We start from the raw sequence: 23,658 nt of genomic DNA on the forward strand, positions 1-23,658 counted from the left end.
GGTCGCAGAGTCGGACACGACTGAAGCGACTTAGCAGCAGCAAAGTGGGGTGAATTCTCAGTCACTCAGTTGTGTCTCTTTTTAGACCCCAGGGACTGTAGCCCACCAGGCTCCTCTGTCCATGGGATTTGCCAAGCAAGAATTGTAGAGTGGGTTGTCATTTCCTCTTCCAGAGAAATTAGGATAGACTCGATTCTGCTATATAGTTGTAAATTTCGGAAAATGTTTGTATGCCCTCAGGTCAAGAAAAGATTTTTCAAACAAGGCTCCGAAAAAAGACGATTTTGATACTTTTCTCCATTCCCATCCTGTAAGTATTTCCAAATTAGAGAAGGACACGAAGTAAGTGAGCTGAGAGAGGCTGGAGAAAGGATAGTGACTATTTTAAGCATAAATTTTCCCTCGGAGGCACTGGCAGGATCTATATTGAATTGCAGGGCATTACCAGGAAGCTGACATCCATTCATTTGTTTGTAATAAGCATTGTATGCATAAAAGCACTTATTGTTTGTGTTATTGATTGATGCATCCTCAGGGCCTAGAATGATGCCGAAAATATACTGGCCGCTCAAATAGACTGAACGACAACGTATAGACAATTAGATTATTTGAGCGCATGTTTTCCGTTGAGTCCGTTGAGCATTATTCTGGGGTAGTTACCTATGGCCCTTGGGTAAACAGAAGTCGAAACAGGGGAAGATAAGGACTGACTTTGTGGGATATTGGAACTGCCCACTTCGGGCATGAAGAAAAATCGTCTAACATCAGGCAGTCCTACAATAAAGAAAAGAGCCCTGGCAGCGGTGGGATTCGAACCCACGCCCCCGAAGAGACTGGAGCCTTAATCCAGCGCCTTAGACCGCTCGGCCACGCTACCCTTCCCGGCGCTCGCCTTTTGATCATTTTCCCTAAGAGTGATAGTCTTCCCCTTACGGTCAGTCACGTTTTCCCCAACCCCCAGGACTCTTATCTGGCGTTTGCCGTCTATGGGGTCGCACAGAGTCGGACACAACTGATGCGACTTAGCAGCAGCAGCAGCCTCACCAATACTGCCATAAAATTTCTGCCTGACGTTCAACCACCACCCAGCCTGATCCCTGATACCCTACTTCCACACAGTTGGGAGTAGCAGGGAAGGAAACCCGGGGATCCGAGCCGCCCGCCCGTTTGTAACCAACCCGGGAGGAAAGAGCTGCAGGTGGTCGTGTGGGTTGCGCGTCCGCGATGGACGGTGATGTCCCGCGCAGCCGCGACACAGCTGAGAGTCCAGCAGTGGTTTTGGATGAGGGGACGCTAGGGGGAAAAGACAACTTGACGAAAGGAGCAGAGAGCCCAGTCCTCAGGACGAACGCGGTCTCTGCAGAAATGCCCCCAGGACCAAAGGCATTGGGCGGTTCATTTTGAAACGCCAAGGTTTGAATCAAAACTATAAAGAGACCAGGTTCCATCCCTGGGACGGGACGATCCCCTGGAGAAGGGCATGGCAACCCACTCCAGTATTCATGCCTGGAGAATCCCATGGACAGAGGAGTAGCCTGGCGGGCTACAGTCCATGGTGTCACAAAGAGTCAGACACGACTGAAGTGACTTAGGATGCATACATGCAGTATCCTTAGCTGCAATACTTTAGCAATTACCAGGTGTTATTTTCTAAGGAGATTACCTTAGGAAAATCACTAAGAAAAAGGATTCTCAATAGAGCAAAAGCAACACAGTCACCCCCTACTCTTCCTAAAGCTTCTTTCCCTAGTTTCTCCATATATCCCAAGCTGCTGCTGCTGCTGCTAAGTCACTTCAGTCGTGTCCGACTCTGTGTGACCCCATAGACGGAAGCCCACCAGGCTCCCCCGTCCCTGGGATTCTCCAGGCAAGAACACTGGAGTGGGTTGCCATTTCCTTCTCCAATATCCCAAGCTAGGAGCCTCTTTTCTCATCTGCTGTGTCATTCCGAGCCCTCCCCCTGGTTCTCTGTCTCGGTCCCTCACAACAGAAGTAGACTCCACTCCACTATCAGTATTATTAATACGTACTCCCACCAGTTCTGGGTGCCAATATGGACATAATTTGATGGAAACTGGCCACTTTGTGACAACTTTAACCCTCAAAGACAAAGAGCAATGATATCCTCCTGCTAGGTACCAGCTAGTTTAATAGTTCATCAGCGTCATCTTGATCCATCAAACGCATCAATTCAGATACCAGTTTTCTCTTTCTGGGGTTTGCATTCCTACATGGTAAACTAACAAGGGGAAAAAAGAAAATTGAAGAAATAAATTGAGATAAACTGACTATATCAAAGATTGGGCATCAGAAGCCCACTCATTCATTCAACAAGTATTGTTCCTGGGCACCTGGGCCAGTACACTGAGTATTCAGTAGAAACATTTGACCAATGCTATCCTCACCCTCAGAAATACCAGGGAAGGCAAACATTCATCAGGTAATTATAACTCAGGGTTGTAAATGCAGGAGGGCTGCGTTCACATCTAGTTGGAAGAGCCAACTTCGCATAGATCTGGAAAGGCCTGGTTGGAAGAATTTATGAATGCACTGGGGAATGTATGTTGGAGTAAGACAGACCTGGTGAGAAGTGTAACAGGGAAAGTTTGGGTGGAGGGGGGTCAGGGTCAAGATTGAACCTGCAACCCCTTTCCTCCAACAGGCCCTCTCCTGGAAGGAAGACAGAAATTCATGAAGGAGTGAGAAATGGAAGCAGAAAGAAGTGAAGGAGAAATTATCTCCACGCAGAAGAAGAAAATTCAGGTAGCTTTCAAAGAAGAGTCCTTTGTCTCTAATCCAATTAAGTTTATGTGGGAAAGTTTTAATATTTAGAAAAGCATTAAACACATTTAAGGGTTCTACCCAGATTCCTCTCTTAAAAACATTAAAAAGAAATGAAGCAAAAGATTCTTGCCACATAGAGAGGAGACAAAATATGACATCATTAAAAGATGTTGTTTAAGAGGTGTTTGCCATCAGGCCTATAGGTTGATTCCCTGTGAAACATTAAGCAAAAAAAAAAACACAAAACAGCTTCAGTATACAGAGAAATTCGACAAACTACTACTTTTATGCTTATAGAAAATTAAAATTTCTTACATAAATTAATATTACATTGGTGTTAAATTGTATTAACATAAGAAGAGTATTGGCAAAATAACAAAGGAGTGTCCCAGCTCAAAGAGATTATGAAATTTGGGAATTTATATTTGGGGGTTGGGGGAGAGCAGGAAATGTGCAATTAGTTAGAAAGAGTACTAGCGTTTCATTTAACATGATCATAAAAACACCATCTGTTTGTAGAATAAGATCAGGGACACCACGATTTCTATTTGGAAACTTGTGAAGAGTTCACATGCGCACTGAACTTTTATAAGAAATGAGGAGGAAATAATAAGCAATACACTGTGACTGTTATTTAGACAAATCAAGTAACAAAGATTCGTGCCCCAGTACTGTCAGACAGAAGCCAGTTATCGCAAAGGCACGAAACTGTTAAAAGTCAGGAGAATAATAGGATCCGCTGTTCCTCAAGTAGTTATCAGTAAATTTCTCAGGTGCAAACATTCAGACATGCTCAATACTTTGTTTGCCTGTTTCTTAGTTTTTGACAGTTTTCCTTTAATGATCTAGCTTTCCCCTATTTTCTTTCTTAGCAAACCCCAGACAAACTGTAAATTCGTAGCTAAAGAGAGGTGAAGGAGCTGGGGAGATCAGTCAGTCCGGAGATCGCCTAGACCCAAGATTCAATTACCCTGCCAGTATTTCTCGGGCGATCTCCCTTCTCCCGAAGCAGTGAAACTAGAAAATCCATCAGAGAGAGTGCTTTTCAAAATTCCAGCTACTCTCCCGGATTCAGAAACTCGCCCACAACCAGCGAAGACAAAAGTCCAGAAAATAGCTTCTCGATTTCTTTCATCTCGACAGAGAATGAGATGGCTGGATGGCATCACGACTCGATGGACATGAGTTTGAGTGAACTCCGGGAGTTGGTGATGGACAGGGAGGCCTGGCGTGCTGTGGTTCATGGGGTCGCAAATAGTCGGACACGACTGAGCGACTGAATTGAACTGAACTGAATCTCAATCAACTCCTAAAGCTAATCAATTGCCTCCAAAATTTCTCTCTCACTGGATCATCCAATCGAATAAATTAAAATTTTGAGGCATTTAGGAATAGTGGACAACTTTTTGATCAATGACAAGTAACTAACTCATTTACCCATTTTTGGTAAACCATTTTTAATTTACATCATTTGTCATTTTAAGCTTGGAATATCAAAACCATTGCAGGGCTTCTAAACCGAAAATGTTTCATATGAAAATTAAAAGTTAGCTTTATACACTTCTAAAGTTTCCCCTATGCGGAAACACTAGTAGTTTAAAATAAAAGACAAAAGCGAGAGACCTTTTCCCTGACCGGGAATCGAACCCGGGCCGCGGCGGTGAGAGCGCCGAATCCTAACCACTAGACCATCAGGGAAGGTGCTAAAAGTTTCTCAAGAAAAACCTACGAGGCTAATGCTCCGCAGGTACGAAGTGGCACTGCAACAGGATCACTTTCGTTTTTACAAGGACCTCCTGTCCGCACCAACTAATAAAAAATGGAAGAGGGGAAGAAGTGGCAACGCCGAAGAAGAAGAAATCGGGGCATGTAGCTTCATAGAGTCTCTTTCCCTGCTCCAGACCTGTGGATTTACTCAAGAATAAATTGTAGATTTAACGAAGTCATTACAGCAGTTCTTAAAACATTAATTTGTAATTCTCTTATCTTTCTCCTTATAAATTGGTGAGCCATTAGAAGATGAAAGTCCTTTTAAAATTTATCTTTGACTTCCTCAAAGTGCTTATCGTGATGTTTATCAAACAAATTCTTAGTAAGTAGTGACTAAAAGGGGGAGAAGGCAATGCCAAGCCACTCCAGTACTCTTGCCTAGAAAATCCCATGGATGGAGGAGCCTGGTGGGCTGCAGTCCATGGGGTCGCTAAGAGTTGGACACGGCTGAGCGACTTCACTTTCACTTTTCACTTTCATGCATTGGAGAAGGAAATGGGAACCCACTCCAGTGTTCTTGCCTGGAGAATCCCAGGGACGGGGAAGCCTGGTAGGCTGCCGTCTATGGGGTCGCACAGAGTCGGACACGAATGAAGTGACTTAGCAGCAAAAGCAGCGGCAGCAGTGACTAAAAGGATAGAGCATAAAGCTATTACACATTATTTGAAAACCTTGTGGGCGGAGCCGAAATAGCTCAGTTGGGAGAGCGTTAGACTGAAGATCTAAAGGTCCCTGGTTCGATCCCGGGTTTCGGCAGATAAGCGGCTCATTTTAGTGTTAATTAAAATACTGACTGCACTAATGTAAACAAAATGCGCGCAGAACCAGAAAAATAGGCGACTTTTTTCCCTCAAATTCATAAAGGAAGACACAAGGGGATCGTGCAATAAAACGGTTCTTTCAGTCGGAGAAACCTAGGGATGAACTTCTGCTGCTGCTGCTGCTGCTGCTACATCTTCCCTCTCCCCCACTTCTAAGGACTCTTTTTAGAAATGGATACTTCTCAGTGTTCTGACCTCTGTTTTTTTAAAATTCATTTTTAACTTTTAGATTATTGTAAGTTCACATTCAGTTATAAGAAATAATGAAGAAAGATCTCATGTATGCTTTACTGCTGCTGCTGCTCAGTCGCTTCAGTCATGTCCGACTCTGTGCGACCCCATAGATGGCAGCCCACCAGGCTCCCCCATCCCTGGGATTCTCCAGGCAAGAACACTGGAGTGGGTTGCCATTTCCTTCTCCAATGCATGAAAGTGAAAAGTGAAAGTGAAGTCGCTCAGCCGTGTCCAACTCTTAGCGACCCCATGGACTGCAGCCCACCAGGCTCCTCCCTCCATGGGATTTTCCAGGCAAGAGTACTGGAGTGGGTTGCCAATGCCTTATTGAGTTGCCCCCAGTGGTGACACATTGCAAAATTATAATGCAATATCAGGAACAGGGTATTGATATTGATAAAGTCAAGGTACAGAATATTTCCATCACCACTAGGGTCCTCAGGTTGCCCTTTTATAGCCGCTGACCTCTTATTCCCCCCACCCCAACATCTGGCAACCACTAAACTGCTTTCCATTTCTACATCTTTGCAATTTCAAGAATGTTATATAAATAGAACCATATATACAATATAATCTATTGGGACTGGCTTTTTACACTCACTGTAATTTTCTGGAGATTCATCCAAGTTGTTGAATCTTTCATAGTTCATTCCTTCTTATTACTGAATAGTATTCTGTATATTATTCATCAGTTTGAACATTCTCCATTGAAGGACATTTGGGTTGTTTCCAGGTTTCTACTAGTATGAATAAATATACTAAACACTTGAGGATAGTTTTTATGTAAACATCAGTCATCATTTCTCTGGGATATATGTTCAGGAGTGCAACTGCTGGGTAGCATGGTACTTGCATATTTAGTTTTTAAAGAAACTGACAAAGTGTTTCCCAGAGTGGTTGCACTATTTTACGTTCCTATCAGCAACATATATAGCCTCATCAACCTTTGGCATTGTTACTAGTTTTGTTGTAGCTCTTCTGATAGGTATCTAGTAACATCTCATTGTGCTTGTAATTTGCATTTCCCTAGTGGCTAATGATGTTGAAAACTTTTTCGTGTGTGTATTTGCCATCTATATATCTGCTTTGGTGAAATGTCTCTTCAGGTCTTCTGTCCAGTCAAGGAAGAATTTTTGTGTACAGGTTATTGAGTGAAAAGTTCCTGAAAATAACTTGAAGTTCAGACCTGTTGCACATCTGTCTTGGATTATACACTAGTCAGGTAATGCAATATAATGAAGCAGTATTTACAAAATGCAATATAGCCTTACTGTTTTGGGAAAGGCCGATTGCAGAGTGGAGAAATCCCCAGAATAATAAGTCATTAAGAAGAGTTTCTTCCAGTTTGCCTGACTGTACCACCCTACCCCTGTGTGCAAAATCTAAAGATAAAGCAAACAGCCAGTGTTTAAAAAAAAAAAAAAAAAAAGGTCAGGCCCAAAATGGAGTCATTTATGGCTAAGCCTCATTGTCACCAAGCCCAGACTTAATTAGCGTTTTTGCCCGCCTAGAAATGTAATGTAAAACCAGTCAATCAGGAATTACCTGATCAGTATAGATAATCTAGCTCCTGCCATCCCCTAAAGGAAAGAAATTTAGCAATAACTAATGATCTTTTTTTCCCTAATATAACTTCCTTGTCCCTGCTCACTTCTGTCTACCAGAGCCTTCCATTTTATACAGCTCCTCGGAGCTCCTTCCTATCCGCTAGATTGGATGCTGCTCCATTGGCATCGATTTTTGCTCAAATAAAATCTTTTTAAAAATTTAAGATGCCTCAGTTTATCTTTTAACAGCAGTATGAGCCCCGCCCTGAAGTCAGGTGGTTGGCCGTGTGAGAGAATAATGCTGGGGGGAAATGACTTTTTTTAGAGAGAGAATCCTGTCAATGGACGGTGAACAAAAGAGAGCGGGTCTCGTCGGATGTCCGGGCAGAACTGCAGGCACTGCTCGCAGGCGCGGTCCCACCGCCGCCCCGCACGGGGAGTTTGACCTGCTCCGTGTCCGGCCTGGGCCGGGTCCCCCCCTCCTTAGACAACCTGGTACCCCCGGGCTCCCCCGGGAGCCCCATGTTGGTGCCGGGCCCAGTGCGGACGCCCGCTCTACACAGCGCCGGAGTCCCGAACCCCCGGGCACCCACGATCCGCCGGCCTCAGCCTCCCAAGAAGCTGGGATTACAGGCGCGCGCCACCGAGCCCGGCGCGGGGAGACTAGGCGCCGCGGGCCTGGAGGCTGCGGCCGGCGGCCCTGCGGTGACGCGCGGCGGGACCCGCCCGGCGACTCCCCTGTTGCCAGCCCACTACCCCCTCAAGATTGCTGGAAGGGGCTCAAGAAACGCAGAAAACAAGGGCAGAGAAGTGAATACGCTTCTTTTATCGTGTTGTCCTGGGAATCTTTGCATAAACGGCCGTAAATTTATCAGAGGCTGAGCGTTGAGCGTTCTTCGCAAATTTCAATGCGCGTACAAAATCATAGGGGGATCTCGCCAAAATGCAGGTTCTAATGCTGTGGATCTGGGGGTGAGCTCTGAGATTCTTCATTTCTAACAAACTGCCAGGTGTGGACAATCAGCGGCCCGTGCGGCAAATGACAAAGTTGTTGACGCTTTGGAACCTGATGGTTGTACACCCTTATTTAACATGGACAGCTTTACATTAGAACATTATAGAGAAAAATAAAAGATGCCGACAGCTGTGGCTTCCCAAACGATCATAGGCATCCACCCCACCCCACCCCCGACCCCGCATCCTTTTTAGTTTCCGCCCTCCTGCATGCATAATTTTGACCTGGTTGAAACCTTGACATACCGTACAGTACCATGCTGGATGCATTTGTTTGCTGCTTTGTGGTAAGTAATAAATACATACAGTATGTGTGTTAGTTGCTTCGTCGTGTTCGACTCTGACCCCATGGACTGTGGCCCCCAGGCTCCTCTGTCCATGGAATTCTCCAGGCAAGAAAACTGGAGTTGGTTGCCATGCCCTTCCCCAGGAGATCTTCCTGACCCAGGGATCGAACCTAGGTCTCCTGCATTGCAGGCAGATTCTTTACAGAGATAATAATAAATATAGAGAACAGTTCAGTTACTGCTCTGTCAGCCAACATTTACTGAGACCCCTCTTTGTGCTGTCCATCTGGGGAATCAGTACAAAATGCACTCTTCTGAGGAGTTTATGGCCTGATTTTTTAAAAAAATACAAACAAGTAAACCAGGGAGAATTAACAATTGTATTCTTCCATAGACGTAAAGGCAGGGTTTTGTGTAGAGGACATCATCAATCCAGGCACCTAACCTAAAGATGGGGACAGTTTACTGGAGGACATGATAGCTGAAATGTGTCTTAAAGATGAGCTATGATTAGGCAGGTAAGGAAGGTGTGATCAAGATTTATAATAAATATTATTGGGTCTTCCTCACAGGACACACAGTTCCGGAAACCCTAGGACTTTCCTAATTGATGAGAGCCATAAAGGTGCCTTTTGTTGTGTTAATAAGGGGATTTTGGAACTACTCACTTGGAGGAGTCAGATTGCCAAGGAAACTAATCTTCTCAGTCCCACCTTCACCTCCAGGGAGGGGAGAGGGACTAGTTCAGTTCAGTTCAGTCACTCAGGCTTGTCTGACTCTTTGCGCATGGACTGCAGCACGCCAGGCTTCCCTGTTCATCACCAGCTCCTGGAACTTGCTCAAACTCATGTCCATCGAGTCAGTTAAATTACTAATGGCCTATGATTTAAAATAGTGCCTATATAACAAAGTATCCATTAAAAAAAAAAGACAGGGTTTGAAGAGTTTGGGGCTGGTGAACACTTGGAAATGTGAGGACTGTGACCAGCTCAGAGAAGGCATGGAAGTTCCATGTTCCCTTTACCCACACCTTGCCCTTTGCAACTCTCCCATCTAATTGTTCCAGAGTGAAAGTCTCTTAAAATAAGCCAGTAAACTCATACAAGCTCAACATTCAGAAAACTAAGATCATGGCATCTGGTCCCATCACTTCTTGGCAGACAGATGAGGAAACAGTGGAAACAGTGACAGACTTTTATTTTGGGGGACTCCAAAATCACTGCAGATGGTGACTGCAGCCATGAAATTAAAAGAAAGAAAAGTTAGACCAAACTAGACAGCATATTAAAAAGCAGAGACCTTACTTTGCCAACAAAGGCCAGTCTAGTCAAAGCTATGATTGCTCCAGTAGTCATGTATGGATGTGAGAGTTGGACTATAAAGAAAGCTGGGCGCCGAATAATTGATGCTTTTGAACTGTGGTGGTGGAGAAGACTCTTGAGAGTCTCTTGGACTGCAAGGAGACCCAACCAGTCCATCATCCTAAAGGAAATTAGTTCTGAGTATTCATTGGAAGGACTGATGCTGAAGCTGAAACTCCAATACTTTGGCCACCTGATGTGAAGAACTGACTCACTGGAAAAGACCCTGATGCTGGGAAAGATTGAAGGTGAGAGAAGGGAACGACAGAGGATGAGATGGCTGGATGGCATCACCGATTTGATGGATATGGGTTTGGGTAGACTCCGGCAGTTGGTGATGGACAGGGAGGTCTGGTATTCTGCAGTCCGTGGGGTCACAAAGAGTCAGACACAACTGAGCAACTGAACTGAACTGAAACTCATACATAAAATGTTTCTCTGAGTTCTTTTATCTAGCAAATTAATCAAACTCAAAGAGAGGAGTTTTTTAAAACTCCCATCTATAATCAGTTGATCATATGCACAGCTAACAACCTGGACTCATGATTGGCATCTGAAGCGCAGGGCAGTCTTGTGGAACCCAGCCCCTAACTGGTAAAATCTGACACTATCTCTGGGTAGATAGTGTTAGAACTGAGTTGAATTGTAGGACAGCCAGCAGGTGTAAAGAACTGCTTGGTGATGTGGTGGAAAATCACACATGTTGGAGTTATGTCAGATCCATAGGGCATGGAAAGAGTCTTTCCATGAAGCATCAACAGGTACAAAAAGCTGGTGATGAAATGATGAAAGTTGCTCAGTTGTGTCCAACACTTTGCGACCCCATGGACCATACAGGTCAGTATTCTGGCCTGGAAAATTCCATGGACTGTACAGTCCATGGGCTCGCAAAGAGTCCGACAGGTACAAAGCTGAAAAGGTGTCAAAATCCCTAGTTCCAAGTTCAAGTAGACCTGAGCAGAGCACCAACAATGTACAGGCCAGAGAATAAGATTAAGATGACGTTGCAGATGAAAAAAGAGTTAGCTTGTGTGGAAGTTAGTCTCCCCAAACTGACCCCAATGAAGCAGGTCTCTCAGTAATCACAACTTTGTGTAGCATATTTTCACAGTGAATCTTGGCTGACCTAGTAGAATTTCATTGAAATGACATTTTGCCCATTCCAGGCCCATCTGAGTCATAAGAACCCCAGCAGCTTCTGATGAGGTTTCTTGAAATGCTCAGCCTGCGAAGCTCCCTTTCAGAACCCAGCCACATGGAAAGGCTACAGTCAAGCATTCTAGGCAACAGTCTCAACCAAACTCCTAGCAGATCACAAACACCAGCTGCCAACACCCGTCACATGAGCTGTCCGTCTTGAACAACTCTGCCCAATCAAGTCTTCAGAGGATCGAAGTTCCTGCTGACATCACATGGAGCAGAGTTGCCCAGATGAGCCCAGTCAACCAACAGAATCAAGAGAAATAATAAAGTGGTTTTCTACTGCTATCACAGCAAACGCAGTGGCTTGAAACAGCACAAAGTTATTATCTTAGAATTTTGCAGGTCAGAAGTGATACATTTGGGGACTTTGCTGGTGGTCAGGTGGTTAAGACTCTGAGCTCCCAATGAAGGGAGCATGGATTCAATACCTAGATGGGGAACTAAGATCCCATAGTCTGTGTGTCCAATAATAAAATAAAATAATTTAAAAAAAAGAAGAAGAAGTGACGCATCTGGTCTCACCATGCTGAGGGCAGGGTATTGGCAAACTGCATTCCCTTCTGGAGGCTCAAGGGGAGAATCTGTTTCCTGCTTCACAGAGTTTGTTTATTTGCAGTGGTAGGACTGAAGTCTGTTATCTGCTGGCTGTAAGCTAATGGCCACTCCCAGCTTCTAAAGGCTGCTACATTCCTTGGCTCTTCAAAGCCATGAATGACAGGTCAAGTCCTTCTCAAAATCTTATCTCTTTACCTACTCTTCTACTCCTCCACCCCACTTTTAAAGACTGGTGATTAGGATCATCTCCCCCTCTCCTGGTCCTTAATCACATCTGAAAACTACATCTTACCATGGAAGGTAACATTCACAGGTTCCAGGGATTAGAGAATGCCTTTAGGATGGCCATTATTCTGCATACCACAAGGCACTGTGTTTTGGAATTCTTTGTTACATATTAGTAGATAATGAGGGCACACTGTGAACCTTATCTTCAATGCCACAGACTTGAACTTTACCTCAAAGTTCCTTCTCTATTTCCTCCTCTTCCCAGTCTCTAAATTATGGAGTTCTCTAAGGTCCCTACCTGAGTCCTCATGTATTCCCCCACGTTTATCTTCTCCCTTCATGAGCTCACCTGATCACCTGACTTTAAACACCATTTACACCCTGATGATTCCCAAATTTTAATTTTCAACCCTGCCTCTCCATTAAGCAGATCCAGTTTACATGACTGACATTTCCACTGAATGTTCAAAAGGCAACACAAACTTGGTATGTTCAAAGGTCTCTTGATTTCCTACCCATCCCCAAACCTGCTACTTTCCAGTTCTCTTAATCTTGATAAATAATCATAGCAGCAATTAAAATGTGTGAAATAAAACTTAGATTTCAAATAAGTTATATTGTACTTTTAGCAAATAAGAAAATTCTGTTTTTCTTGCTATTTGGCTGCCCCTTTCTGGTATTATTATTATTATTATTTCACTCTTAAGTAGTCATATTTCCCACAAAATGAATCATTTTTTCAGTGTATGAGTTTTTGTCATGATCAACAACAAACAATACTGGAGAAAGAGCATATACATTTCTGTTTTACTATAGTACTTTTATCCATTCCCATCCTCAAAGCATTTCCAAATTAGAGAAGTACATTCTTCGTATCCCATTCTTTGAAAATAAAGATTTTACAGCAGGCCAATACTCAACATATTTTCTATGGCCAGCAACAATGACAGCCACCTTGGAGGCCCAAAGAGTTTATCTCATTACATTTGTATGAGGTTAAAAATCTCAGTAAGTGCTTCTGCCCATTTTGAAGAAAATAAAACTGACTATAAACTTCAATAAACCATGAAAACCTCAGCATCACGAGTAAGCAAGCCACAGTCTTTTAAAGCAATGCTATGTGCACACGGAGTGCAGGACATTTAGCAGATAAGACCTTTTCATATTCTTTGGTAAGGCTAAATAGAATTTGCCAAAATTCACATTTGCAGCTCTGCAAATTGTGCAGATAGATGAACAAGGCCTCGTTTGTAGTTAAACAAGATATCAACAATCATTTAAGTATGTAGCGGTTTTGTTATATCTACAGACAAATCAAGAAGACGATTTTCGACACTATGTTTCAAGCGAAAGTCGTCGGAGCCAGGGAAACATTTTTTGGTTGCCGTATTTTGACACATCACTTGAAGTTGTTATATTGTAGACAGAAAGGTCATCAGACAGAATCAGCTCCACGTTGCAAGAGACCAATACATGGTATCAAAATTTACCTTTTTGTTTGCCTCCCGGTTGCAACCTCTGAATCAGGACTTTTCAAGTGTTATATCCAACTCTATTTTTGAATGAGCACTGGTGTCATTTGGAGACTAAGAAAACCTGATTGGAAAGTTCTCGCCCGTCTAAACCCAGATTTGGGAGATTCAGTCTCCCCATGTACTTCCACACCTCCTTTTTCACCATGCCCAAATCCAAATTTCTACATACTGTGCAGTTTCTTCGGTAATTTACCTCCCTAATCCAGTTATATGTGTTCTTCAATCCGTCATTTAGACTTTTTCAGTGATCTGGGTCATGCTGGAATTCCCACGGGAGTTCGTTTGTTCCCACTTTCATTATCTAGACTCTTAGAAAATATGGTCATAATATGCACAACGTTAAACATAAAGCTAACACTATTTGGACAAAAAGCACAACAGTTAATCTACAGGCACAGCCAAACTGTTGACGCTCACGACTACGGACCACTTATTTCGCACATTTAAGCACTCAGAGGGATGCAGCACTGGACCGCCCTTTGTTGCGAACCAGAAATTACGATTGCCCTTATCAGCGGCCAGGGAGAAACAGCGACTGCAACTACAGAAGCTGAAAAAGATGTCCCGCATCCATTTGACAGTAAATCAATGCTCCTTTCAGCCTTTCGGAGTGGGGAACTCCGGGGCGATAAACTTGTAATAGGGTTTTTTGTACTTTCCCCAACCGTCCATAGCCCATCTCTGAACCCCGAAAACACTGACTTTTCTCAACTGGGGAAGAGGTTTCCCGGGAGGTGGGGCTTTCCCGAGACTTTCCCTGCAAACCAAGTGAAAGTGTTAGTCGTCAGTTGTGTCCATCTCTGTGCGACCCCATGGACTGTAGCCCGTCAAGCTTCTCTGTCCCCAGGCAAGAATACTCCAGTGGGTTGCCATTTCCTTCTCCAAGACAGTAGGTAAACCATTCTTTTCACCTATTCTTGTTTCTGTAACTACAACTCTTACACCAGCAGATTCCCACGAGTTTGCAGCAAGGACACCTTACTCTTTGAACCATCGAGTGCCGCATGGTCCGGGAACCCCATCTGGACTTCCTCTGGACGGAGGAGTGGTAGGGGAAGATTGTAGTCCGTTGGAAAACTGATGGGACTGGGGGAGGTGATTAAAAACGCGGACAAACCGCTTTCTGGGAAATTTGCCTGCGAAGGAGCAAACGAAATAGAGCAACGGCTTGAGACCGAAGCGCCGAGTCAAAGGAAGTGTTTTGTTATTTAAGACAGTAAACACTTAAAAGTGTTCAAAATACTGTTGTAGAAGAATTGAGTATTGAAGGAAAGAGGGATCATGAGAGAGGAAATGGGTAGTTTTCCTCTTCCCTAGAGACCACCGGCGTAGTTTTAGTGCAGGTTTCTGGGCAAGACGTTAAGGAAATTTTCCTTCGGTTGTGAGAAGTGGAGGTCATCAGTTCAGAACGAGCGGGATCAACAGCGACAATCCTCATCTGATGCAGGTTGTAGAAGCTGTTGCCCTTGTGCGGAACAGCTTTTCATTTACAAATTTTAAATTGAAGGAAATGTAGGGCAAGACCGAAGTTTAAGCAAAGTAAAATCCAGTGTTAAAGACATTTAATGAGCAGACGTAGTCACCTGCCTCCTTAGCGCAGTAGGCAGCGCGTCAGTCTCATAATCTGAAGGTCCTGAGTTCGAACCTCAGAGGGGGCAGTTAGGTTTTGCCCTCAGGCATCAAAAAGTTACAGCATCTCGTCAAACTCTGCCTTCTGGCCATTGAGCCGGAAGTGCCCTCGAAGAGGATAAGATTAAACTTTATCTTCCTCCCAATTTGTAGGGACAAAAATATGCAGACAAGTGCCTCTTTATGTGTAGTGACTTGTTTTCTTCATTTCTTTCCAATGGACAACCTCTTATCCAAATTCCTCTGATTACTGTTCTTTCTGGGAGCATTCTAAGGCTATGGTTTTTCCCGTGGTCATGTATGGATGTGAGAGTTGGACTGTGAAGAAAGCTGATCGCCGAAGAATTGATGCTTTTGAACTGTGGTGTTGGAGAAGACTCTTCAGAATCCCTTGGACTGCAAGGAGATCCAACCAGTCCATTGTAAAGGAGATCAGTCCTGGGTGTTCATTGGAAGGACTGATGGTAAAGCTGAAACTCCAATACTTTGGCCACCTCATGCGACGAGTTGACTCACTGGAAAAGACTCTGATGCTGGGAAAGGTTGGGGGCGGGAGGAGAAGGGGACGACAGAGAATGAGATGGCTGGATGGCATCACCGACTCTGTGGACATGAGTTTGAGTGAACTCCGGGAGTTGGTGATGGACAGGGAGGCCTGGCGTGCTGTGATTCATGGGGTCGCGGAGAGTCAGACACGACTGAGCGACTGAACTGAACTGAACTGAACTGAACTGAATTTATTGAAAAAAAAAGTACAGATATATTAAAATCTGATATTCAGTTTTCTCAGTAAGTTTTTTGTTTCCTCTTCAAATATACATGCCGTCTCCTTGCCCTGGCCTCCCTATCTAATCTGGTCCTAACTGGTTTCCCACCTGTACTACACTAAATTGTTGTTGTTCTTTAGTAGGTAAATCATGTCTGACAGTTTTGTGACCTCATGGCCTGTACCCTGCCAAGCTCTGTCCATGGAATTTCCCAGGCAAGAATACTAGACTGGGTTACCATTTCCTTCTCCGGGAGATCCCCCTGACCCAGGAATCCAACCTACCTCTCCTACATTGGCAGGAGGATTCATTACCACTGAGCCACCAGGGAAGCCCACGGTATAGTGGTCCACAAAAACATCCCCACCTAAAACCTCAGAAAAGGACCTTATTGGAATTAGTCTTAGCAGTTGTACTGGGCTTGCCTGATGTAATAGGGCTTGCCAGGTGGCGCTAGTGGTAGAGAACCCACCTGCCAACACCAAAGACCTAAGAAAAGAGGGTTGGATCCCCGGATCAGGAAGATTTCCTGGAGGAGGGCAGAGCAGCCCACTCCAGTAATCTTGCCTGGAGAGAATACAGAGAAGCCTGGCGGGCTACAATCCATAGGGTCGCACAGAGTTGGACACGACTGAAGCGACTTAGCACACATGCATGCATATGTAATTAGTTAAACTAACATGAGGTCATACTGGATTGGGGGGTGAGGGGAGTACCTTAAATTCAGTGGCTGGTGTCCTTATAAGAAAGTGTGTTTCATCCACTCCTGTATTTCCAGTGCCTAGCACAGTATCTGACAAACAATAAAAGTGAAAGTCGCTCAGTTGTGTTCAACTCTTTGCAACCCCATGGACTAGTATAGTCCATGGAACTCTCTAGGCCAGAACACTGGAGTGGGTAGCCTTTCCCTTCTGCAATAAACACTTGTCAGTGAATTAATTAGCATATTAAATGTTACTGTTTTTGTTTTTTGTGTGTGTGTGTTTGCCATATTCCCTGTAAGAAAGGTTTTTTCTATCAAAGGAGAAGTTATAAAAAAATAAAGAAGGGATTCATTCTTAGAATAGTTGAACAGAAATGTATATAGCCAGCTTGTGGATAAGATTCCTAAAATGGTGGCTGGTTGCCAATCCTCTGTTCTTTTCACTTCTTGATTCTCCTTCCTCATAAGAACATTTTGGCAGGCTAATTTTGCCGGCTTTATCCTGGACATACGCAAAGAACTAAAAGAATGGGGAAAGTAGTTAATATAAATCCTCCAATCAGGAACTTAACAAGGGCTACTAGTGGCCCTCATGGAGACCAATCGTCCAATAAAAGCTTAGGTGACCTCCAGGAAAGATTTTAACTCTGGTCCTCAACCTATGAGGAGCAAAAAGAGGGAAACTGCGTCTTTGGGGAAAAACTAAGTGGACTTTCCAGTGTGTTTGCCTCCAGACCTTAGTCTGCAGGACCCCCTTCTGCAGAAGTAAACTGCCTTGACGAGCCATTTTCGATTGTGTGTCTTATTCCTGAGACCCCGAGAGCATTTCCAACATTCCCTACCACTATATTACTCCAGGCAATCAACACCTCAAATTTGGATTTTTGCAATAATTCCCGCAAGGAGCCCTACCTACTGAAATTCATCCTACAGTTATACTTCTCTGGCTTAGTCTGTGCTGGAAGAAGAGAGCACAATACTTAGGCTTCTCCTGCTAACTATCCGGATCTCAGACAGTCTACATTTCAGTGTAGTTCTCTTAACAGTTCATTCTGGTGCAGAATGAAAGAGGTGTATACTGGGGAACATTTTAACCACGTCCTCTTGAGCCTCAATCTCTGATTCCAGGAGCCTACTTCTGCTACAGTTTAAGCAATGCAGTTAAGGATTGGAGAGAGGCCAAAGGACTGGATTGTCTGTTAGGCAATTCCTTACAAAATCTTGATTCTTACTGGAGCTACCACTATTCTGAATCTGTTCCTCTCCTTTATAGAATTAGAAGCTATTTTTTTAATTCACTCAGATTTCTTCAGACTTGCAGGACTGATCACAATAGCCAAATATTAGAGAAATTCCAAGCCAGAGTATGAACATATTATAGCCATATTGATGCTTGATCAGCATATTCTTTCTCATGTGAAATAAACTCTATAGTGGAAAGCAACCAATATTGGAAGATTGCTCTATGCACCTGTAATCAGAGTAATGGAAGTATAAAATATCAGGCAACTATGGTCCAGTGCACTCACCACCGAAATAGTCAAGCCAAGCCCCTCAAAACAATGGAATTCTGATGCTAGTATGACATTTTTCTAAATAGGGCCACATTATCAGATAGATATTCTTTTTACCCTTACGGAGCTTTGCAGTCCAGAAATGCCTTTTCAGCCACCCAGTATCAACCAACTCTTACTTCACTTTCAAGAAATTATTCTGTTCTGGTACAAGGCCATGTACCCTAACATTCTTCTTAAACGTTGGCTGCGACCGTTCTGATGTAGATCCCATGTATTCAGCTCAGCGTTTGCTTGAGAGTCACTTACACTTTTCTTCCGCGGAAATACAGGCGGAGGCGGAGCCTGAGCTGGATACGATACCAAAAGCCTAGGAGTACGCCCGAACAGGGACTTGAACCCTGGACCCTCAGATTAAAAGTCTGATGCTCTACCGACTGAGCTATCCGGGCTCCCTTAATCATAGCTTCTTTCCTAAATATCCTAACGTGAAAAAAAGTAAAGTACACGGACTTTAAAAGTTTAATTTTGTAAAAACTTTACAAAGTCTAATTTTGTTCATATTCCTTTATATTTATTCCTAAATCTATCTTTGCAACCTTGAATAGGGCTCACAACTACTTCTGCCCCCAGGTCATGAGAAAAAAATAATTCTCATACCTGAGTAATAGTAACCAACTTCTTCTAAATGTTGTATATAACTAGAGATGTCACCTGGACCATCTTGTCCTTCATCTTCAAAATTTGAGCTCCAAGTCTCCCCCAGCCCTAAAGAATGCCTAGCACAAAGAAAGCCCTCAATAAGTAGGCTTTAAGAACTTATTTTGACCCTGGAGAAGGAAATGGCAATCCACTCCAGTACTATTGCCTGGAAAATCCCATGGACGGAGGGGCCTGGTAGGCTACAGTCCACGGGGTCTCAAAGAATCGGACACGACTGAGCGACTTCACTTTCACTTTCAGAAGTGGAAGCACAGAGAGGTTAGGCAACTTGCCTAAGATCACACAACTCTCAAGTAGAGGCACAGATAGGTCAGACAACTTGCTGAAGATCACACAGATCGTAAGTGGAAGCATCTAGATGTCTGGGAACTTGTCAAAAATCACTCAGGTCAGATGTGGAAGCACAGAGATGTTCAGCAACTTGCCTAAGATGATAGAGTTCAGAAGTGGAAGCACAGAGAAATTAGTCAAGTTCTCTAAGATCGCACAGCTCAAATGTGGAAAAAGGGAGAGGTCCTACAAATTGCCTATGATCACACAGATCAGAAGTGGAAGCAAAGAGAGGTCTGGCAACTTGCCTATGATCACACTACTCAGAAGTGAAAGCACAGAGAGTTCAGGCAACTTTCCTAAGTTCACACAGGTCAGAGGTGGAAGCCCACAGAAGTTAGGCAACTTGCATAAGATCACACAGCTCAGGTATGGAACCACAGAGAGGTTAGGCAATTTTCCTAAGATGACAGAGCTCAGAAGTGGAAGCATAGAGAGGTAAGGCAAAAAAAAAAAGAACTTATTTTGAGCAAAGAGCTCAGCTTTGCTCTCTGCTTATAGAGTGGAAAGCCACCACCTCTGCCCTAGTGAAGTTTACTCTTTAAAAGGGAGTCAGCCTTTTAAATGATGAATTACATAATAAATATTTGGTTACTGTGATAAATGTGCCTAAGAAAAAGTACAGGTTACTGAGATTTGTAGAGAAACAAACATATAATCTCATGACCTGAGTTTCCAAATTAAATGAAGTAATACAAGTAAACTCTTGGAATAGTGTCTGGGATTTGCTAATGGTTCGGTGAAAGGTGTTATCATCATTATTACTTTTATTGTAAACTAGATGAATTAGAAAATCATATTTAATCATTTGGTCATGCTACCTTAGACAAATTACTTAATCTCTCACCCACTTTCCCCCCTCAAATCCTGCAACAGAAATTTCTTCCTCAAAGGTTGCGTTTAACATAATGATAGGAGGTACATTTCCATTTATGTATGTATTCATGCCACTATTCAAAATAGATTTGAGGTGGTCTACACAGCTTCACTGTAATAAGATAAAAAGAAAAACATTACTAGACTTAAGTTAGGTTAAAGGATAGAGGTAGAAAATTAAAAGTCTGCACAATAAAGTGCCCCCTGTCCCCAGATCTCCAGGACAGTGGATTGATTATAAGGGGAGGTGACCTCTTACGTGGGGTCAGAGAAGAATTTTCCCTGAACACAATGTTTAAACTGAGAATCAAAGGCTTTGTACTGTAAAGTTTATAGTAATAAACTAGACAAAAATGTGGCTCCCACATTCCAGGAAGTGCAAAGAACAGAACACTTTGAGAACTTACTGAAGGCCTGTTGTACTTATGTGCAGATCTCTTCTTGGGACAGTATTGATAGAAGTTGGGGGCAAGTTGAACAGAAAGACAGACAAAACAGAGACTGAGAGGCTCAGAGGTTATGGCTAGGAATGCATCATACAGACTTCATTCTTGCAGCAATATAAAGTCATTGGGGATTTTAAGCAGGAAGGAACAACATGGTCAGAGATAATTTCAAATAGAGCAAGGTGGTTTCACAAAAAGAATGTGGCAACGTAGGACAAGAGATGATAGACTTGGCCTACTGACTGACTATGTGGCAGTGCTGGGGAATGGCAGTACTGGGAACACTTGGGCCCAGACACTTCTTTGGGACCTAGAGAGGAAGAAGTGTCAAAATCATTTCTCTCTGTAACTCATTGCCCTAATAAGCACTTTACTGGGAGAGGCAGAAATAAAAGAGAATAGGAAAGGGCACTTTGAATCTTCTGCGAATTCTCTGGAAAGCATGGAGTGTTTGCTCTGCTTTTGATCTGCCTTGTGGATACCTGAGGGTTCTGCCACCAGTTCTGATCAGCAGCAGGCAAGCTCTGAGTGATCAGAATATTGGAAGGAAGTGACCACAATTGTCAACATGAGATAACTGGATATGTGCTGAAGGATTCCAAAAACGTGTTCAGCTGATTGCATTCAGACTGGATCTCCTGAGGTTGCTATTAAAAATCCAGATTTGTCTTGTCTGTCATGTCCCATTCAAATATAGCAAATAAACTCCATGAGATCAAGAGCATCTTCTGTTGTATACAGTGTGGTATCCCTCAGCCCCTATGTTATCAGTCAAGGTCTGCAACTGGAACAAGAATTTTGGAGTAATCTTACTGAAAATTACTATTTTGTGTCTGAATATTACACAGTTCTGTAAAAGAACAATTACCCGTTCGGTTTCATCAAAGCAGATTTCCTCGTTTTTGTTTTTGTTTGTTTGTTTTTTAAGACCTACGCAAGGAGAAGAAAACAACTAAAAAAGGACTGTACGTTGCCCCCTCTGAGGTTCGAACTCAGGACCTTCAGATTATGAGACTGACGCGCTGCCTACTGCGCTAAGGAGGCAACTGTTCCGCCCATCTCAACAAAAGGTCTACCAACTTTATTGCAAGAAAAAAATTCCTGGAATCCCAATGCCTCAAAAGAAGATGGAACTATGGTTTAATTCGCGTCTAAAATATCCAAAGTTTGGAAAGCAAAGCCACGCAGAACAAGGTAAGGGCCCGACTGCCAGCCCAGCTCGTTTCCCCTGCAAACTGTCCTGCGAAGACTTAGGGGAGGTGAGGACAACTGGACTTTACAGATGTTGTTTGCTATAACCAGGACCTGTGGAGATGCGCTACCTTCTGAAAAGCAAACAGGACTTCAGTAGCAAGGACCTCACTCTCTGCCTCCCTCATGAGGTTCCGTGGAGGAGTTTGGTCTCTTGAGATGATTAAGGAGGGCGGGAGAGGCGGGACCCTCGAGATTCTTTCCTCGTTTTTTTGTCAGCCTTTCTCCAGGCTCAAACCAAACTCCCGGACTAGCTCACTCCTGCAGTCCGGGGGCTTACTCCGGAGTCCAAGTGGATCTGGAGCCCACAGCATCCACTGGCACTCTCAGTCTGCGTGACTCCTTTTTCCTATATTGGTGACAGATGGGGCAGGTGCCTCTTCCCTCGCCACCTGCGGCGTCACCATTCAAGGTGAACCTGGGAGCCATGAGAAAGGAAAGTGTCAGGAGTCAGGGGGTTCTCGGGCTGTGGTGGGAGTGGGGAGGGGAACGCTGGAGGAAGGGCCCCGGGGACAGTGCAGAGTGGAGGGGGCGTGGGGGGCGAAAGAGAGGAAAAGGACCTGAAATGGGTCTCAGTTTGGGTCAGATGATATGCATGTAAAAACAAAGCTCGTGGGGGTAGCGTGGCCGAGCGGTCTAAGGCGCTGGATTAAGGCTCCAGTCTCTTCGGGGGCGTGGGTTCGAATCCCACCGCTGCCACGGTTCTTTTGCACCTCAAGCCTGTCTAGGCATTCTAAGTCCAACACACACAACAGTTCTCACAGGCTCCAACTTCAAGTAGGTTCCTCTAATCCTACTACATCTGTTTTCTCAGAGACCAGAGATGACACCTATTGGCACTGCCCCCCAAACAGTGTCCACCTCATGATAAGCCATCAACTGATTATTCCTATGAACAAAAAGTGACTGAGCATCTACTGTGCATGGTATTTACTCCCTCATGTTTTCACCACCCAGCAGTATAGAACACATAACAGACTTTCTTTAATTCATTATTTTATGTAAAATTGAAAAAAAAATCTGATCCTACTGTGTACCACCTCCTAAGTACTTACTTAGGCCCCGTAAAGGCAATAGTACTTATTATGGATGCATTATTCCATAAATGGTGGACTGATGAATGGCGGTCAGTCTCCCTGAATCTATTTGCAACTGGAGACTGGTCCTGCCCGGCCGCAGTTCTCAGCATCCCTGCAGCCTTCTCATTTCACATTTTAAATCCTATTTATGCTGATCTGAGGTGTGGCGGCTCTTCTTACACTCAGCTGCCCTTCACCTCACAACAAATAGGGGCGATGTCCCCACTCGGCACGTGTCTCTGCGTCTTCTGTTGGGCGCCCTCGATCTCTGCTCCAAGCAATTCTCTCTGCCCTCAAGTTTCTTACCCTTCAGCTAGGTAGTTGCTGTCTCCTGGAAGCCTCGCTTGATCTCTCTCCAGAATTACAATTAGGCACTGAGCACCTGGACGGGAACAAGGAAGGAAGTCCCTGCCCTGGTGCCTAGGAGAGAAGACAAGCAGTAGAAGCATAATGGCCACAAGCAGGCACAATTTCCACTGGTAAAGAATCCAACAAGGGAACTATGAATGACATTGTAATAAATAGTTACCAAAATAAAGAACGTTATGTCAGGACGACTATAGAAGGACATACTTCAAATTGTTTCCAGTGGTAACAATGTTAGAGGTCAGGGAGATTATAAATTGTACTTTAGACACTTGTTTGAGTTGTTAGACTGAGTGGATATTTATTTCATAAGTCCAATAGGTGAATTCACAAGTCTGTAAATTAAAATTTTTTAAAAATCCAATCTGATAAATACGGCAAAGGAGAAATGGAACAAGTTGGGGAGCTTGTAGCAGGCCTCAGCTCAGCCATCCCTTCCTCTGGCAGGTTTTCCTCATTGCTACCTGACCTTAGTGGTGTATTCCTGTTTTGCATTGGCCATGCTCTGTTATCATTCTATCCATCACTTATTTTAGCATTTACGGTAACTTTTGGAATTGGAAATTTTTGTGTAATTGTCTGCTTTTGCCTATGCATCATAAGTTTTGTCAGGTATAGAACCATATTTCTCTCAC

At 43.8% G+C, this 23,658-nt stretch overlaps 8 non-coding genes across 8 annotated transcripts; 3 read left to right on the top strand and 5 right to left on the bottom strand.

Annotated features, from left to right (window-relative positions):
- Window positions 1–795: 795 nt before the first annotated feature.
- TRNAL-AAG (transfer RNA leucine (anticodon AAG)) lies at window positions 796–877 on the bottom strand. Its single transcript has one exon. It is a non-coding gene; the product is annotated as a tRNA-Leu (tRNA).
- A 3,533-nt stretch (window positions 878–4,410) lies between these two features.
- Window positions 4,411–4,482, bottom strand: TRNAE-CUC (transfer RNA glutamic acid (anticodon CUC)). The gene has a single exon. It is a non-coding gene; the product is annotated as a tRNA-Glu (tRNA).
- A 755-nt stretch (window positions 4,483–5,237) lies between these two features.
- Window positions 5,238–5,310, top strand: TRNAF-GAA (transfer RNA phenylalanine (anticodon GAA)). Its single transcript has one exon. It is a non-coding gene; the product is annotated as a tRNA-Phe (tRNA).
- Window positions 5,311–7,512: 2,202 nt separating this feature from the next.
- LOC148774164 (signal recognition particle RNA) lies at window positions 7,513–7,810 on the bottom strand. Its single transcript, XR_016036117.1, has one exon.
- A 7,114-nt stretch (window positions 7,811–14,924) lies between these two features.
- TRNAM-CAU (transfer RNA methionine (anticodon CAU)) lies at window positions 14,925–14,997 on the top strand. Its single transcript has one exon. It is a non-coding gene; the product is annotated as a tRNA-Met (tRNA).
- A 3,334-nt stretch (window positions 14,998–18,331) lies between these two features.
- On the bottom strand, window positions 18,332–18,404 carry TRNAK-UUU (transfer RNA lysine (anticodon UUU)). The gene has a single exon. It is a non-coding gene; the product is annotated as a tRNA-Lys (tRNA).
- A 2,894-nt stretch (window positions 18,405–21,298) lies between these two features.
- On the bottom strand, window positions 21,299–21,371 carry TRNAM-CAU (transfer RNA methionine (anticodon CAU)). The gene has a single exon. It is a non-coding gene; the product is annotated as a tRNA-Met (tRNA).
- Window positions 21,372–22,195: 824 nt separating this feature from the next.
- Window positions 22,196–22,277, top strand: TRNAL-AAG (transfer RNA leucine (anticodon AAG)). Its single transcript has one exon. It is a non-coding gene; the product is annotated as a tRNA-Leu (tRNA).
- The last annotated feature ends 1,381 nt before the right edge of the window (window positions 22,278–23,658 follow it).

Source organism: Moschus berezovskii, chromosome 23, assembly GCF_049115385.1.
Source record: "Moschus berezovskii isolate FMDL1 chromosome 23, NW_MosBer_1.0, whole genome shotgun sequence".
NCBI classification, from domain to species: Eukaryota; Metazoa; Chordata; class Mammalia; order Artiodactyla; family Moschidae; genus Moschus; species Moschus berezovskii.